Consider the following 16,408-nt stretch of genomic DNA (forward strand, 5'->3'; position numbering starts at 1 on the left):
TGTACTCTCACCTCCCTCCACTGTGCCCCTTCCTCCCTGTCCTGCACTCCCCTCCCCCCCTCACTTCATGTTCAGCACTCGCCTGATCCGACTTGCCCCATGGCCTAGTAGGAACGTTTCTGTTCTGTTTGTCACCCTTTTTTTTTTCTCCTGCCTGACCTACACTCCTCCACCCTCTCCCCCTCATTTCATGTTTCAGCACTTGCATGACTCAATCGCCTCATGGCCTCGTAGGAACGCTTCTGTTTTGTTCGTCATCCCTTTTTTCTTCCCTGACCTTCACTCTCTTTACCCCTCTCACTTCATGTTATAGCACTTGCACGATCCAAATGTCTAAAGGCCTATTTCGAACATTCTGTTTATTTCATCTCTGCATCCCTGTTCCCCTCCCCTGCCATGCCTTGATGAGCTGTGAAACACTTGTTGATGTATAGGTGCATTGAACCCATAGACCTAGGTCCTTTGAGATGAGGCAGAAATACTTAGAGATGGATGGGGATGCAGCATTTACTCATACATCAATTACGACGTTGGCATAACCTAGTACTGTTGTATTTGCAACTATCTAAAACAGGGAATTTCAATGAACATCAACAGACGGTGCACAGTGCGATCTTGATGAATTTAATAGAAAACCCAACTTTTATACTCAAAATGTGTCATCATTTCATCACACTACGTGGACAACTACAAACACCTACTTGGGAATGTGATAGGCTTACAGGGAACATCTAAGTATACTTTCCATACTAATGGGGTTGTGATTGGGTCTCTAACATCAGGTGGACAACCAAGCACTCCACTAGTGCAAGTCATCTTCATAGTCACAAAATACACAATGATTCATTGGTTACACAAACTATAGGGCTCTTTGTTAAATGCCTTTATGGTGGTGTTGATCGCCTGCAGAAGCTCCCATCTGGTTATCTGTAACCATTTGGTATTTGGTATTTGCTATTGTCTGGATCCCAGGCATAAAGATAACTGTAAACACTGAAGAAGTCTTGCTGAAAAATCTGGGTTAATATGGAATGGCATCAAAAGCCTCTATTGATTTGGCCGAGAAATAATGGTTTCTCTTCATTTGATTTAGGAGTTCAGCAGATCTCTTTTTCTTCAGCTGAGCATCTGCTTTTGGAAACCCACCAATATTCAGATCACTCTTTGGAATTACCAATGCTGGAACATGATCGATCACGATGGAACATATTGCTCTCCAGTCTCTGGGCAGCTTCATCTAAGCTCTGGATCTGCAGCCCCAATAGTGATCTATTATCACTACTGTCCTGTCTTTCATTGCTGGTACATCAAAGATTCGTCCACACTGTTGATTCTCTCTAATGTTTCCCGTACCATTATTTCTGAAACATAGTTCTGCACTAGCCAAAGGCACTATCTGTAATGGGCCTACTCTGTCTTCGGCCCAAGCCAGAAGCGTTGCAAGCCTTGGCCAGTGAGGCTAGCATCCATTTTTCATTCGTTCAATAACTGGCTTGTGATGACCAGTTACTGCCACAGCTCTGCACACAACTATGCCTTCTTCACAGCCGTCTGGGGAAAGTCCTGCTCCCCAGATTCACATCTGGCCTGTTTCTGTTGCAGCTTCAAACTTCTTCATCAGTCTTCCCTTGGCAGTTGAGCTTCCTGTTTATCTCCCATCTGATTCCAGCTCCCTTCATGCCAGGTTGTTCATATCTTATCACATGATTTCTGGTGTGTGATCTTTCTCTTGTCTTTAAGTCTTGAACATAATCATCTTCATCTGGGGCTGACTATTCTGTCACCCATACAAAGGATGCTATTTGACCCTGGAACTGACCTCTTGTATGACAGAGCGCAAGGTGAATGAGGCAATGAGCTGTTTGAACATCTATTTCAATAGCTATGAATATCTTAGACTTTCCCACAGCACAAGGCAGAAGTGCACATATACAGCAATCCTCCTTAAAAGGCTTTTTCCCTCTTCTTTCATGTGCTGATACCACCTGTTGTTCCCCAAATGCACTGTACTGTCTAAATAATCATTAAATTCATAATCATCCTCCCTTGCACTTCTCTTTGGTCTCTGTCTTGCCAGATGAGCTTGTATAAGAAACTCATTAAATACATCAGTATGCATTCTCCCTACTGGGGGAATCACAGGGACATTTGTCAAATGAATCAGTGCCTTCACATGAGCTACTGGAGTAGCAACAATCACATAAGGCCTTGACCTTCTTACAGTGTCTAGTTCTGCAAAAGTAACTGATGTGGGAAGGATTAACAGAACTCCTCTCCTCCTGGAACCATTAAAGTACACAGTGTATATCCATAGAAAGAGAAAAAAAAATGATAATGGATGCTGAACAGGCATAGATTATGCACCAATACATTAGGCTACACCATCGATGTCTCTCCACAAGTCGTTCACTCTGTTCGCTTTCTGGAACTGCAATGTGCTCAATAGACCACATGATTGCCAGTAGTTACTTTTAAGGAAGGAAAAACTTGTTTCATTCAGGCAATCATGTTAGATGCTCCAGTAGTTATCGAATTTGCTCTATGATCTCCACAACTAATCGGCTGATTGCAGGACGATATATAGGATCTCACATAAACATATAAGTGTTGGTGTTTCGCCAGCAAGATAAGGGTGTAATTGAAGCAAATAGTAAAAGATCATGACAAGTAGTGTGGGCATCGTTGTTAGATAGGACCATATGCACGCCCGGAAGGATGTTCAGGTAATAGTCTGATCTGCTCTATGATTGCAGCCAATAATCATCCAATTGTTGGGCCATTTTTCGGCACTTTGACAAAAGTACGTATATCAGTGCTCCTCTCAATAAGAGCAGGGTAATCTATGAGTATAAATATTAAGACAGCAAGAAGTAGTCTGTGTATATCAACATCTGACAGCACCCTGGACACCTCCTAAGAGAAACTCAGTGATAAACGAGTCAGGGATTTGTTCCCTCTTCCAGTCGTCAAACAGAAAGTCCAAATCGGGAGTTTTTCCATTGACTTCATTACTTCATAATTCAATGTCAACAAACTCCTGTTGCTCAAGGACAGTAACTTTGTCACTCTTATAGCAGCTAAAAATAGTGTTTCAGGGGCGCCACAGTCCAAATGTACACTTTCATCTGTCTACTGGACAGTCTTTGTGTCCTTCTTCCTGGTCATTGATCGAGTCTGAACGTGCTGAACTTCTTCTCCTTCACATACTTCCAAATGCGTTTGGGGTGTGACAGTCTCTCCAGCGTAGATTTTCACCTCTCCTTGGTGTATCCAAGCTTGTCTCCCTTGGAACTTGACTGCTGACAGAGTAATGTCCTCCACAACGAAAGGGCTGCTAAATCTGGGCTTGTGCCACTTTCTCGTGAAGTTCCTTTTTAGAATCTTATCTCCAGCAAACAATTTAGGTACACATAGTCACTCAAGTCCGGTTGCTGTATGGTCTTCATCTGTGTTCTGAAACCGACACCCTGTCCGCTTGATTTGGTCTGAAATTATAGAGATACTAGCGGTCATACATGTTAAGAACTCATGTAACTCATTTCCTAACAATTCTGCAGTTGTCTGGGCATCACTCCTAGTCTTCGATGGAGGAGTCAGAGGCATTCTCATTCTCCTCCTTGGAACTAATTTGTGGGATGTGAGGTAGTGGGCAGAGCCAGGCCGATGCCTTAATGCATATATTGCAAGGGGCAGGCAATGCAGGCACCCCTTCTTCAGTGTCAGTTTCAACTTGGCTATTCTCTCCTTGAGCAGACCGTTGAGTCTCTCACATATTCTGTTCACTTGTGGGTGATAAGCAGAAGAAAACTTGTGTTTAATGCTAAGCAACAAGCTAATCTGCTCAAATATCTTATTCACAAAATGGGGCCATTATCTGATCTCAACACCTCACATACTCCCCATCTAGGAAATACTTCTTTGACTAAAAACTTCACAGCGCAGGTGGAATTAGGATGTATGCATGAGCCAGCTGCAATCCATTTCGAACACGGGCAAACTACCACTATCATATACCTATATCTATTAGAAACCTGAGGCATATCAACATAATCGATATGTAAATGCTGAAAAGGACCATTTGGTCAAGGAATGACTCCTCTGAATGTTTGCAGCATGTGCCCAGCAGTAAACATCTGACATATAATGCAATTTACTACATAAAAAGCACTGTGTTCTAACAGGTTGGGTACACACCAGTTCTCCACAATGGTTGCTGCAAGGCTCTCCCTAGTAACATGTGCAGGGTATTTTAGCTGTTCTAACACCAATCTTAATAAGGCTACAGGCTTCACCGGTTTACCAGTATTGTCACCACAGTGCTTTGGGAGGGGATAAAGAACATTCCATCCGCGTCCACAGTTCTTTCTCTTCCTGTGGAGCTCCACATTGAACTTCCATTAATTGGATTTGCGTTAAATGATTAAACCCTTCTTTCACAACCATCATTACAACCATTTTCTCTTTCATATCAGGAGTATCAAAACTAAAAATATCAGAAGAATATGCCACTCTTTTGGCCTCTTCATCTGCGGCTTGGTTTCTGCATGAAATAAATTCAGTTCTCTTAGTATGTGCTGCACACTTAACTATTGTGATGGCTACTGGGAGTTGTAGTGCCTTAATTAGCCTGTCCAATAATGTGGCATGTTGCACTGGAGTGCCGTCCGCTTGAAGGTTGCCCCTTTTCCAACATGCTAACCCTGCATGCTCGGTTGACATCACGTCGGTGGGGTCACTGTACACCATTACTTCCTGCCCTGCATGACAATAAGCGCCACCAATTCTGCACCCTGTGCTGAAAAATGAGACGGTAGTCTGGCACTTGCTACCAGTTCAAATTCCCCATTGACTCTGTTTCTTACCACATCTGAGCCTGAATGACTTTCTCCATCGCTTTGATCAATCTTAGAAGAACCATCAAAAAAGAGAACCTCCCCATCTGCTAGAGCAATTTCCTTTACTCTCGGGATCTCGTCATAGAATTCTTCATAGTTTGAGCAATCATGCACTTGCTCATCCACTGCCAGTGGTTCTGCTACAAACATTGCAGGATTAACAATTTTACAGCTGACTACTTTGATAGATGGGTTTGATATAACCACCTCATGAGCAGAAGCTCTTTGAGACATTAGTGTACCCTTAGGTATTTCCTAAACAGCAAACAAGGCATGCTCAACAAATAACATCATGGAATGCCCCATCACTATGCTTGTAGATTTCTCGATATCGAACATGGCTGCTGCCAGCGATTGTTTGCAAGCGAAGTGACCCCTCATAACTGGGTCCAAAATCCCACTGTAGTATGCTATGGGTTTGTACCCCAATGTAGTTCTCTGTGTGAGTACTGCTGTCATGACTGTCCAGTTCATGTGCAAGAATAAAGAGAACTCCTCAGAATAATTGGGAATTCATAAAACAGGAGCTGTACAAATTGCCTCTTTTAGTTCATCAAACACTTCATCCATTTCCCCAGTCCATTTAGTTATTTTCCTTATTCATTTGTGCCTTCTTCAGGGCCTGCAACAAGGGACTTCTGTATGAACTATAATAACATACCCATGCTCTAACATAATTTCATAGTCCTAGAAACTGTTGCATTTGCTTTACCGTGTGCGGTTTTTATGTTTTCAAGATCACCTCAGCTCTTTCTTTCTGTCCAATGTAGAACACCTCTTCCTGGCAGTACTGCAACGTCTCTTCATCCACTTTATATGCTTTGTCTGCTAATATAATCATTAGCTGAATCGGGTCTCGCTGCACTTTTCTTCTGATGTGCTACAGACCAAAATATCATCTAAGTATTGCAGCACAACACTTTGTAAATCAATATTGCTTAGGTCCATCTGCAGGATCCTATTGAAGAGCTATGGAGACTCAGAGTACCCCTGGGGCAAACATGTACTTTTAAGCTTAGTCTGACAGAACGTGAATGACGTAATATCTTGGGAATCTTTATGCAATGAGATTGAGAAAAACGCATTTTTCAAGTCAATCACCGTAAAAAAAATATTGCGCTTCCGGGGTAATGCTGCATAAAATTGTCACAGGATTAGGACCTAGAGGAAACTCTGCCTCTAAAATCTGGTTTACTGGTCTCATGTCCTGAATTAAACACCATGACCCAACCTTTGATTTTTTAATTGGATACACTGCAGTATTACATGGTGACTCTGACGTCACTAAGATACCTTGTTCCATTTTAGCTGATATAGTCTTGAAAATACCCTTGTTTGACTCTCGAGACATTGAATACTGCCCTGCTCAAGGTAGAATTTCTCCAGGTTTCAACCTCATTTTAACTTCTCCCACCCCTTTTAACAGGCCTACATCATAAGGGCCCATAGTCCATAAAGAAATTGGTACTTTCTCCATATCCTCATCAAATAATGGGGGATGCTGCCGCACTATCATCATCTTCTGTGGAATCTCTTGTCTTTCTTTTCTGATCCAATATGTAATGCTCATTTTGATCACCACTTCATATCTGACGGGTTTTCTTTAAACATATCGTAGTCAGTGACATCAGTCAGTCTATAGCCATCCCCAATAGGAATCACTGTTCGCTATGGCTTGCCTTAATCATCAAATCCTTCAAACATGGCCCACACCCCTTGCACTATGGCTGCTTGTAATTCCAAGGGAAAAACCTGTCCCCCTTCTTTGTCCATAGGTATCTGTGACCTGAACAGAAATTCATCAGGTATTCTCATAATCTTGTGCACTAAACCAGGTAACCACGTTAGCAAAATGCGTACCCCATAGTGAAAAACCTCAGACTCTAACAGCGTTCCTTGCAGAGCTATTTGCCCTCTAAATGCCATGATAAATTTGCCCACTTTTAAATAATGTATTCCTGGCATTGACCACACTATGCCTTCATCAGTGAAGGAAATGGTCATATTTAGCTTCGTCATTAAATCTCGGCCCAGTATATTAACTGGCGACTGCCTTGAATACAACAATGGGACAGACATATCCCACTCTCCTGTAAAGACTTGCAATTTCTCAGTAAAACTAACTCTACTTGTAGCTCCAGAGAACCCTTGAGCATTCATGGCATTTCCTGATAATGAATATTTTCCCTCTCATATACATGAGAGTGTTGCTCCAGTGTCTACTAAAAAAGAAAATAATTTGCATCCTATGGTAACATCAACCCTTGGTTCCTCTTGAGGATTTGGCATCACTGATAGTACTAAACACATCAAGTCACCTTGTGAGCTGTCCTATTGTGGGTACATACTTATTCCTGTGCCTGTAAAAGGATTCCCACCCTCGATAGTGACACCTCCTTCTCTAGGAGTCAATAATTGTCCTGTGTTTGCCCTCTGCTGTATCTGTATGGGTCTGTGCTGTGAATGCCCTTGCAGCAGATTCAGTGGTGGTTGCTGTGGTTGCAAAGCCTGTTGTGATTGTGGTGCGTGTGCTTGATACACTGTCTGATTTTGGGCAAACCCGTCCCTGCTTTGTGGGCTATATGCTGGAGGATAAGTTGCCCCCCTCCAGGGCCGGATGTCAGTCAGCCTCTAGGGGGCGCTGCCCCAGTAGTCCACAGTGCTAGAATACACGTGTAACACGTTAGTTTCCTAACATTATAAAAATGAATGTGCCTGTTCATTTTTATAATGTTAGGAAACAAACGTGTTACACGTGTATTCTACCAATGGCACTGCTGCAGGTTGTGGCCTCGGCCAGGGCAGTTTCTAGTCCATTTGGTGCCCAGGGCGAAACACTAGGAATGTGCCCCCCTGGCACCCATCCCATGCGCCACTCCCACCGCACCCCGCGCACCACTCCCACCGCACCCCGCGCACCACTCCCATCACAACCCGCGCACCACTCCCACGGCACCCTGTGCGCCATTCCCAAACTACACCGTTAAGGAACTGTCTTGATGCCTACCCCTGGGGACCCAGACCAAGTCCAGCCAACCCGGAAGCAGGCATCAAGTTATCCCAAGCAAGCCCAACAACCCCTGCTAGGGGCTATTTGGGTGCAGTCCTGGCGTCTATGGAGCCAGGCTCATATGGAGAGTCAGACCTTACGCCATAGGCGCCAGGCTCATAGATTAAAACTTACCTGATGCAGACCATGCTGCAAACTTACCTGATGCAGACCATGCTGCAAGAGCTCCAAGTCAAAAGAGGCTTGGAAGGGACTACTTTATCTAGGGACTACTTTTTACTCAGGTGGGGGCTGGGGAGGAATACTCACCTGGGTCTACTTCGGGAGCTATTTAAACCACACCCGAAGAGCAGCACGCGCTTGGCGTTATTCTGCATCCAGCAGCGTAACGCTCACCACGCCTGCAAGTCTGCATCCAGTCTTCTGCCACGCCCGCCTCGAGTCTGGAGCTCCTAGAAAAAGGGAGAAAGAAGGAGGAACGGTTAGAACAAGAGCAATACCGTTGATTCTTACCTGAATTCCCGATCTATCGCACCTTCGAACTGGAAGAAATAAGTTATTTTATGCGTGTCGCCTCGCCTGCTGCAGCGCCGCGCTGAACTCACCAGCCTTAACAGCATCTTCACATTCCACCGCATCCTCCTGCATGTTCCCGCCGCACTCCAGCACCTAAGGGGAAGACAAGAACAGCAAGGTGAGCCAAGGGAATACACAGAGGCAATATTAGTTACACCCGATAGACTTACCTGATTTTACCACCGGGGGTACTAATCCTCTTCACGGGTCGGCTCAGCTTCCACTGCATCTTCGCCGAACCCCGGCCCCTAAGGGGAAACAAAAGGACAGCAAGGTGAAACAAAGGGACAAACAAGGGGAAACCTCCTCACCACAATAGACTTACCTGATTTTACCGCCGGAGGTATTATTCCCCGTGACTTCATACTTTCTCTCAGCGCCGGAATAAGGGAGAAAGCAACAGGTTACATATTGACATTATTTTATCGAACTGTGTTGAATAATACAAATCCTTACCTGAACATTACCGGTTGCCACGAGGAACTCTTCGCTAGGATCAAGCTGCAACCTGCAAGGAATCGGACAAGAGTGAAAGTCAGACATTTGAACTCTTACGAACTGCATACTTACGGCGTCTTGCCGGGAATCTCAGAGTCAATATTGTTCTGGAACTCACCAATTCCTTCGACCCAGTGAAGCAACTGGTTATCAACACGCCCCTGCGCTCAATGCAGAATGGAGAGCTCATCTTTCCAAACCATCAGGTGAGAATATAAGAAGAGGCATCAAAGGTGATCAGTGGGGAGAGCAGCGGGAGTGGGGGGGGGTTAACGCTCAACTCCACGGGTAGTTAATTCCCTTTCTCCATTTGCAGAAGAATATTCCTATGGGCAAAGCAAACGAAGCTAGGTGAGCCAGTCCAGTCCATCATCTCGGCACTACGCGTCACATTGGTGGAGACCGCAGCTGTCCAGTTCAGATCGACGCCCCTGTGGGAGCCAGGTGAGCGTAACAGGAACTCCTACCCAAAGTCAAATGGTCCGTCACACAAGGAATGAATTGCCATTTACAACGGTGGGCCACTTTTTCACTGGTGCCCAAGACAATTTTATGCCCCAGTCGCACTTAGGCTGCCGATAATGAGGACTGGGCACACCAACAAAGAGACCATGAATATGGCACAGGATGCAGTATATACAACCAACAAAGAACAGAAGATGCTGAAAGGGGTTTGGAGGCAACCTAAGCCAAAAGGGCAATGACAAGGAGACACCTGAACCTAATAAACAATCACTTTAACATTCTGTGAATGGGAATCAAGGTTTAAGCTTTGATACAGTAAAGTCTTGACTGTTGTAAGGATACATGGACCAGGATTATTTATTTATTCATGCAATGTTTGTCGGGTACCTGCATATTTATTTATTTATGCAATGTGTGTCGGATACAGATATCCGACAAACATTGTATAAATAAATAAATTATCCATCTCCATGTACCCGACAAACATTGCATAAATAAATAAATAAATAAACTGGTTTGTAGCTTAAAGACTATTTACTCAGCAACACTGGTCAAAATTATTATCTGCATAGTGAAGTAACTCATCAACAGTGCCATGGAAGTGGTTTAAAGTGTAATTGATATATAGTTTTGAAAAAAAGAGGCATGAAAGAAATAGAGCTGCTTTAAACTATTATTTTGGCAATTTTCGGGCTTGGAGGGTTGCACCATGGGCCCAAACGGGTCTCCGTTTGTACCGTGTCGGGCCCACGGTGCGTCCCTGCAAGGCACGCCCACTCCCCACAGCCCACTGCACCTCGCTGATTGGCCTTGTTTCAGGAAACCCGGCAGTAACTACAGCCTATCGAGGCAAGCACACTTCTTTCCTCCTGCTCCCGTCTTCGCAGGTGAGGGCTATTGCTGCATAGGTGTTTTATTTATTTTAAAATGGTATTGCGGAGATGACTGGGCCATCCAAGAACAGTCTCTGGAGGCCACAAAGCTAGACACTTTTGACACGGCTCAAGTAGTCATGAAAAAGGAAGCAAGCACTTTTGGTGGACTCTCCTCAGGAGATCAAAAGGCCGGTTCTCGGAAGACCTGGGCAGAGTGTCACCTTCAGCAGATCTTAGTTGCACATTCCAGAGGGGTTGGATTGGTCGGTCTGTTGGCTGGGCCAAAATCACTTCGAGGGCGAGGCCCTGGAGGCCGGTACCACGCTTGGGCCAGTTTGGGGGTTACTACGCCCCCCTAGTTCCCGCTCCTGAGCATATTGTTTGTCGTTCCCTCTTTCCTGGGCATGCACTGCTGACTTTATTTTAGTGCAAGAGTTTCATACATTTCACTGTTCACTCAGACTTGTTTTATACTCTTCTTTGTCGTTGTGCTTCTTTTGTTTGGAATAGCAATCACGCTAGTCTAACGAGATAAACAAACACCGACACGAACGCGCCTTGTGAATGATGGTGTGAAGGATGGATGTAGGCGCTGGCCCAAAAGCTGAGCGAAGTCTGCCAGCAGCTGGCTTGGGAAAGCGACTCAGCAACTACAATAGAAACAGTCTCCGTGGACGGTTGCCCCGTCTTCCGTATAATGCAAATACCCAGACTTGCAGGAAGCATGCTTCACTTTCTTTGTTCCATGGGGGGTGACATGCTGTATCATCAATTCATGGCCTTTAAAATACCCTGCACGGTGCAGTTTCCGATCTCCTTTAACACAAATGCTGGGAAATGGCAATGACTAGCCAACGCCACATTAATCAAAGCCAGGTCTCTAAAGAATGGTTCAAGTGTTGGGGAATCACCTGCTCACACTTTCTGTCGTGTGACCAACCAGTGCGCAAAAGATGTTTCAGAGCGTGGGGCTCTTGATGCCACCCATTTCTGCATTTGATACACCAGCAGCTAAACACACCCTGGGGAGGCAGATCCTTCTGCATAGTCCATTTCTCTCCCAAGCTGGGGACAATGTTCTTTACCATAATGGAGAATGTGAAAAAGCGCAGGGCTGCAAAGCTGGGGGGTGAGGGTGAAGGGCCGAGCGCAGTATGCTTGGGGTACACTGAAGATGCTTCCCCTGATACCCGCAGTACTCCAAGTCCCTTGAAATGAAATTTGTCTATACACTGCACAATGTGCAAGGGCCGCTGTTTTTCAAGCAGCACGTGACTAGTAATTTGCAAAAAGTAAACTTAACGAGTCCCAAGAAAAGGTCATATTCCACCCTTTAAGAATTTGTTTGTTTTTGTTTTTATGTCGAGATGGTAGACATCGTTTTTTCTTTGCGATCTTACATTTTCATGGTGCTGTCGGGAGCTAAAATGAGTGATCACGAAGGAAACATTTAAGAATTTTGAGAGTTCACGAGCATGAGTAAAACAAACCCCGAACTCGAACTGCCATTTTTTTGCCACGGTAATGCACTGCAGTGTGTTTCAATGTAAAGTCCACATTGTAATGTCATCATTTTAGAATGCCACCTCTCCAACATTAACATTGGGAGCTATGTTGAATTGTACATGCATGTTAACTCTCTGCATATGTTTAAAATAGACTTTACCACTCACATGGAGTAGTGATATTGTTTACGTGTGTCCCTCCTAAATATATTTAACTTCCCGTGAAATATTTAATGCAATACATATTGCATAAATGCATGTATTTTAATGCTGAGATAGACGGGCTTGTACAGCTATCAGTGGGTATGTTGCTGGTGCTTGTTCTTGGAGGTTTGAGTAACACTGTTCAAGACCAATTGATCACCTTTTAAGAGTGGCTAAATGTTTGAGGTCATACGAATGACATTAGTGTAGATCTGAAATTGTCGATTATCTGACCCGAGTCACAGCAGCAAACTGGTAATTGTTACTAAAAATGAAGAGCAAAAGCAGACTAACACAACCAGGCCTGTTCGGGTTTGACCCTCTTATTGCTGTTTTCGGAGGTTCATGAAATTCAGCAGATGCCAGCATTGATAATTTTGTTAACTCATAGTCCCCACTCCCGCTGTTCAGCCCATGACACATGTATGATATCACAGGTCAGGGGAGGGAGGGCGCCAACGATGCTTCCCGCCTGGTGTGCAATCTGTTGTAAGACCGGCCCTGCCCCCCTCTTGAGAATTGCCCATTCTGTACATACCCTTGGCTCCCACATGATCGTGCTATGTGTCCTGTCATTCCACATGTCCAACCCACAGGAGGGGGTCTTCTAATTTGCCCCCCCCCCTGCATGCCTTGATTATCATTCTGGACATTTTGAAAACCACCTTCGTTATTCTGAAAGTTTCCCTGATTATTCCTCCTCTTCTGCTGAAGCCTCCCCTGCCTCTCGGCAAAAATCTGTTCCCTCCTTGATCAAACTGCCATTGATTATTCACTTGTGGTATACCCACTGTCTGTTGTGATCCTAGTCCTTCTCTGCTAGTCACCCTCGCCCCTTCTATAGGATTTTCCGACAGCTTTTTCAGTACTAGTTTGGCTTCCTCAAGCTTCCAACTATCTTTTTCTCTTGCAACAATCGACAATAGTACGTAATGGTCAGATGTATTTCTGGCCATGGCTTTGCTTCCATACCCACAAGCTTCTTAAGCTATCTTTGTACCTGATCTGGCAATCCCTGATACAAAATATGGTAGAATATAGGTATCAATTTCTCCCAAGGCTCACGAGCTTCCAAAGACCACTGTTCCTGATAATTCTGAATGTAAGTTAGCGGATCCTCGCCTTCCTGCATCTTGCATTCCATAATTGTGTCCATATCTGATGTATTAGGATATTGTACTTTCCATACTGCTGCTCTGCAATTATCAAACGACGCTCCATCATGCGCCTCGTTCTGTACTGTGACACTTGAGTATCCTACTCTCGCCCAAATATCATCAGCAATTTCCCCAAGGATAGCTGCTAGAAGACCCTTAATGTCTCCATTAGCTAACATGTTTTCTCCTGTAATTTTTTCCAATTCATAGATCCATTTCCCTGCCTCTGACGTTGAACTGGGAATTTTACATCTTAAATTGTCCTTATCCATCTGGGCCATTGGATACACTGCAGTCTGGCTCCTCCTTTTTCTAACAAGGGGAATTGTGAAATCCCAAAATCGCAATAGGATCCCATCATCTGCCTACTCATAGTAGGGACAATGGTTTTGATCGCCTTCTTCCTGGTAATGACCTCAGCCTGCTCACACAGGGTGGCGAGACCCCCTCTCATTAAGAGGTCGCCTTTTAAAACACCCCTAGGGACCACACACACCAACACCCTCATCCCTACGGAAGGTTTCCCTGTTTTCATCTGACATATCTTGTCCCCAACTAGTATGACTGTCATCCTTCACATCTCTGTTTAGAGTCAGCTTGTCCAAAGACAGGGCTCTATGCTCGAGACTAAACAGGCCTCCCTCCTTTCCTTGTGACCGGGCAATTTCAGATTGATTGTCTTTCCCTTTAATCTCATTTCACTTTTTGTCCTCATCTCCTGATCAGCCTTCTCGATTCTGTCTCCGCTACTTCATATCTCAAAATTCTCCTCTAGGTTTATTCTAGAGTGTCCTGGCCTCAGTTCTTGCGATGGTAGGAACTCCTCTATGTCCTCCCATAGTATGACTGGACTCAGTTCCATTAGTTCTTTCTCGATGTGATTAATGGTGCGTGCCCTCTGTCTTCTTTTTCAGTCTATTTCCTCATCAACTTCTCTTCATTTCTTTATCCCCCCATAACCCTTTCTTCTTCCTGTATTTTAGCTTTTCTTCTCTCATTTTTCCTACGCACCTCTTCATCTCTGCGTCTTTTCATTTTTTCATCTCCTAATTTATATTCTTCCTCTTCTTCTATTTTCTTTTCTAGCCTATTTCGTTCTTCAATTGCTCTCTGCCTGTTGTCATATTTTCTTTGCTCTTCTGCTCTCTCCTCCTTTCTCATCTGTTCTTCCTGATACATTTGGTCCAGTCTTTGTATACTCTTTCTTTTATACAAACTTTCAATCATTTTTCTCATTCCTTGTCTTTTTTATCTTGCTCATCTTGATCTTCCCCTTGCAGTACATCCTCAATGCTCTTCCCAATCAAGTTTGAGCAATATCTGACCACCCATCCCTTTGTTCTATATGAGCGCTATCTCATCAGCTTTGTCTTTTTCTCCCTTCCATCTCTTAATTTCTCGTTCTATATCTAGCATCACACTTGGTCGTTCACTTTTCTCTTTGTCCCGTGGAACTTTAGAGATCACATCTTTTTCTAGAGTTCTCTCTGGACTGCTATATGCAGGCGGCTCATGTATTGGAATACTGTATACTGTCGCTGCCTTAAGCTCTCTTAATGGATACAATCCTTCATCTTTCACACTATCGCTATTTACTTCAGGTGCGGCAGGAGGAGCAGAAGTTCTCAACAGCCCTCTCTTTACACTGGTTAAGCATACAGTCTTCAAGAGGTTGGTCTTTCCGTTCTTCCTGATACATTTTTCAAAGCTCTAGGCTAGCTAACCTTTTTTCCAATTTCTTTCCCATGTACGCAGCATGCAAGTATGTGGTCATCTGTTGCAAAACTGCTTTTGACAGTGATCCCCCATGGGGCCATGGCATGAATATTTTATCTGCCGTGCCCTTAACCCATTCTGCACTATATTGCTCAAGCTTGGGTGCATGTTTTGGCAGCTGTTTGCACAGGTGCATGAGCGGAGTAACATCCTCCATTATGACAGGTCACAATCGACTGTCAATACTTACTGTTATTTTACATAGAAAATACTTCTCAGAAAAACAATATAATATGAGCGTGTACCAATCGTCGCCACTCCAAACCTCTATGTCTCACTTTACTCCAATTTAGCTATTCAATCAATCAAACAAGTTTATTCGGAATTATAAAAAATTCCATTAAACGACAAAAAGAGATAAATTACACGTTTTCAACATTACAAAGACACCAATTATATAAAAGACAGATAAAAGTAGATACCGAAAATTACAAGTCACAATCTACAATAATGAAAAAATAACTGGCACTTACTTGCCAATCGGGAGGGGATATTTAAAAGTTATACATTATAATCAAGCATAAAACAAGACTCAACCACTTTTCCCCGTACACAGTTCATTGTACAAATTAGTAGCACTAACTACCCCCCCCCTTGCAGATTTAATAAGTTCTTTCTAAAATACATCGCTCTTTTTAAAAAGGTCAACAGGGCCCAGGATGTAAAAACTGACTCGGCACTCAGAAGAAACTCAAGTGCGACCTTGTGTGAACGAATCTCCGTTTTCTTGAGGGCGGGAACCAGGGTCATTCTGCGGATACCCGCATAGCCTATGCAAAAGAACAACAAATGTAAAAGGTCCTCACGCTTGTGGCCACAGACTGGGCAGCCAGCATCACTATTCAATCGACACCATTAACAACAAAATACATAAATTATCTGCTCTCAGCCTTTTACCACAATCTATTATTTTTCGCTCTTTGACATTTCATAATTTCCTTAATGCATATAATACATACAATATACAAACAGACAAACTAGCCGGCCCCAACATATATCTCGTCTCAGCATTTCTCGCTGCCTATTCTTACCCTTAAAGTTACTTAGATCGGATGGTAAATTATCTCCTTTGTGGCGCCTTGTTCGATCGTAGTCTAATATATATACTTGGATTTTGAAATAACTTCTTGTAGACGTCCCTTGGACGTAGGATTTACAGGCTTAATCTATGATGCTCCACGTCTTATATATATATATACCTCTACGTGACACTCTTCGTCATTAACTAAATACCCCACAAACACTCCATTACTTTCTTCCTATTATCACTTTCCCCACTTGTTATACATGCATTGTTTTTTGTCACCTATCTCAATCTACTCACCATTCGCTTTTCAGCTCATGACCCTTGGGATCATCTCCTCCTCAACCGGCCACTGTAGCCTTTGATCTGCTCAGATGCCTGTAGAAATCGGAAGGGGAATTCTTTGAAAGAGGGACCCATCCC

General features: G+C 43.8%; 1 protein-coding gene across 1 annotated transcript in view; it reads left to right on the plus strand.

The window, feature by feature from the left end:
* SORCS3 (sortilin related VPS10 domain containing receptor 3) overlaps positions 1-16,408 on the plus strand; it is a 3,021,596-nt gene that overhangs the window by 1,442,089 nt on the left and 1,563,099 nt on the right. The window lies entirely within an intron of this gene.

Source organism: Ambystoma mexicanum, chromosome 8 (genome assembly GCF_040938575.1).
Source record: "Ambystoma mexicanum isolate Mex_15411 chromosome 8, UKY_AmexF1_1, whole genome shotgun sequence".
NCBI lineage: Eukaryota > Metazoa > Chordata > Amphibia > Caudata > Ambystomatidae > Ambystoma > Ambystoma mexicanum.